The sequence below is a fragment of the Artemia sp. Qi Xiang Cuo genome, chromosome 1 (assembly GCF_049724085.1).
Source record: "Artemia sp. Qi Xiang Cuo chromosome 1, ASM4972408v1, whole genome shotgun sequence".
NCBI lineage: Eukaryota > Metazoa > Arthropoda > Branchiopoda > Anostraca > Artemiidae > Artemia > Artemia sp. Qi Xiang Cuo.
In genome coordinates this window covers 92,714,967-92,718,223 of record NC_142794.1, presented here as the reverse complement: position 1 = coordinate 92,718,223, position 3,257 = coordinate 92,714,967, and positions in this window count along the sequence as shown.

Genomic DNA, 3,257 nt, shown 5'->3' with positions numbered 1-3,257 from the left:
ATGAAGTCATTCAAACGAAATAAAATGAAATTATTAACTGCAAGTTTTCAAAGCCAATCTTGCTTTTTTAGCAGCTAGTCTTACAGGCCTTTTTGTAACGGGTTCAATACTATTGTCAATTGGCTTAATAAAATATTTTTTTAGATCATTTTTAATTAAATTTGAGTATAAAGAATTCAGTGAGTATTCTCCTAAGTCTCTATTTAAGGAAATATTTTTATTTATTTTGAGCCTAATTTCGATTGATTCCCGGACCACCTGTTTTATCCCCAAATCACTACTAATGAGAGAAGATTTTTCAAAAAGTATTTTGTGGCTGGGATTATCAAATATATGGCTAGCTAAAGCAGAATCAAAGGAGTTATTAGAATTATTAGCAATTAAAGCTTTGTCTATGTCTTCTTTATGCTGGTGTATCCGTTTTTCTAGATTCTGATGAGTTCTGCCAATGTAGTAATTGCCATAATCGCAGGGTATTTGATAGACCCCTATTTGGCGAGTAACTGGTGTTTTATCTTTACCGGAGTTTAAGAAATTTGTAATTTTAAAACTATTTGTGAAAACTAAATACAGATCGTATTTTTTGCAAATATTTTTTATTTTTTTGGTGATTCTTGGGATGTTCGGAAGATAGATTATATTAGAGGGTTTTTCCGGAGCCTCACATTGTGAAAAATCGTTGATTTTACGAAAATGTCTTTTTAGTCTATGGTTAATCGTATTATTGACAAAAGGAATGGGGTGTCCGTTGCCAAAAAGAATATCTCTGATAAAATTTATTTCTGCTTTTATGTATGAATCGGAGCAAATGTTCAGGGCACGGTAAATGAGAGAAGTTACAACTGCTCTTTTAACTTGTGGGGGCTGATTTGAATTAAAATGAAGATATCTATTATTTTGTGTTGGTTTTCTATAGATAGTTAAGTCAAAATTATAAGCATTACGGTTAATTAGCACATCCAAAAATGATAGTTTATTTTCGAATTCAATTTCTAGGGTAAACTGCAAATTTCTATCATAAGTATTAAGATGATCTAGAAAACCACGAAGTTCAGTTTCCCCATAATTCCAAAGTGAAATTACGTCATCCATGTAACAACCCCAATAGACATGTTTTAAAAAATGAGAATTTAATGCCCAGTTTTCAAGGTTCTTGACATAAATATTAGCCAGTAGGCCAGATAGAGCTGCTTCCATTGGTAACCCATTTATTTGTTGATAAAAAGAATCACGAAACTGAAAATACATTGAAAACTTATTACAGATTTTAACAAGATTAAATAAAACTTCACCAGCAATCTCTGTCGCTGATTCTTCGATTGTGATAATTTTCTTCTATTTTGGTTTTTAATAATTGCTCAGAAGTAGCCACATCTGTATTCGTGTACATGGAAACAATATCAACACTACTAATTATTGTGTTTTCTAAAATACTTGTGTTATTAAGTTTTTTAACCTAATCTGCCGAATTACTGATGTAGGAATTTTGTGAATACAGTAAAGGATTGAAAGCTGTGCAAAGCCATTTTCCAATATTGGAAGCGGGGGCTTTAGTACATGCTTCGATAGGTCTTAGGGGAATACCTTGTTTATGCAGTTTTGGTAAGCCATAAAATTTTGGACAGAAACTGCCATGGGGGTAAAATTTGCTGCATAATTGTGGTGTGAATTTCCCATTCTATTTTAGCTGTTTTAATTCAATTATACTATTATTTGCAAATTGATCCGTAGGATCATGAGTGTTCAGTTTATATGTACTTGTGTATGTTAAAAGTGAAAAGATTTTGTAGTCATAGTCTGCCGTATCCATGACAACGAGTGAGTTGCCTTTTTCTGCTTTAGTTTTTATAATAGATTGGTCTTCGCGGAGGTTAGATAATATTTTTATGTCGTGCAAATTGTTTCATGTGAAAGTGATTGGAGACTTAGCCTTTTTTTGGCTTTTATAAAGGGTATTAATGAGACAGGACCTAACTTCATCAGGGTTTGAAACAGATGGGCAGTATTTATTAAAAGCGGACTCTAAAGAGGAGACTATATCCGCCACGGGAACCTGTTTCGGCAGAAAGGAGAATTTTGAACCTTTTTCCAGTTTTTCGATTTCCTGGGTTTAAAATGTTCTAGAAGAGAGGTTAACCATACCGGGTCCAGGAGTGAATCAAGACGGCCCTTGGACATAGGGCCGAAATATTCACCGATTTAAATTGCACTGTCTTGAAAGTAGAGGGGGGGGTGCTACTCCCACGAGAACAATACCCCTTCGAATCCCGATCCGGACACTTTTTTTAAAAACTCCCACGAGTACACCAAATATGGGCATAGCCCCCCTAGGGAGAATGATTACGTAATGGGGTCAATGACCTCTTTTTCCAAGGTCGATTTATTTGATGTTTCTGTGTGCAATAGCTCTGGGACGAATGTTGCACATGCGCATTGAATTCTAACGGGAGCAATGTTATTGATTGCGTAATCGATGGGAAAGTGGATTTCCGAGAAATTGATTGTGTAAACGAAGGGGAAGTGAATTTCCAAGAACTCGATTGTGTATTCAAAGTATGTCAACAACAACAACATCAACCTTGACATTCGCTGAGAGCGTGCACTTAGAACAACAAAAACCCGGAATTTGGAACACCTGTGCTGTCGACCTCAATTCACCTATCGTGAATCAATAATTCCCCTTAGAAACAACAAATTAATTTCCCTTTCTTGACAGATCAATCAATCAATGACATCATCTATCAGACTTTAAAAATTTTCGCCTAGAAACATTTCTCCAGGAATAGATTCAAGTCATTAATGTCTTTGCCTCGGGAACAGTTCTACTGGTCGAAGTCCAAGAGAAATTAATAACCCCAGGCCATGTAAACAATTAGGCAAGAAACATCTTAGAGATGAATTGTTTTAGCGCGAGAGAAGGTTTCATATTAATTTGAAATGCGTTAGCGCAGAGATGCCAATAACAAAGGAACACGCTGTATTTACGTTTAGGGATTATTTGGGCGAAACCGTTTTAGACATGTTATGGAACTATTTCGGCGAAACAGATAGAGACATTTTAAAAGAAGATTTTTGAAGAGATTTTAGAAGAGAATTTAAAGGTGAAACAGTGTTGTGAGGTCCTCTAACCCAACCCCAAAGGGTTCCAATCCTCCTACCCCAACCCCGAAGGAAGCCCCCGGTCCTCAAAGCCCCCCACGCTCCCAAAGGCCCAACGGGGTCCCAAAGGCCCACCCAGACCCCCAAAGGCCATCCCC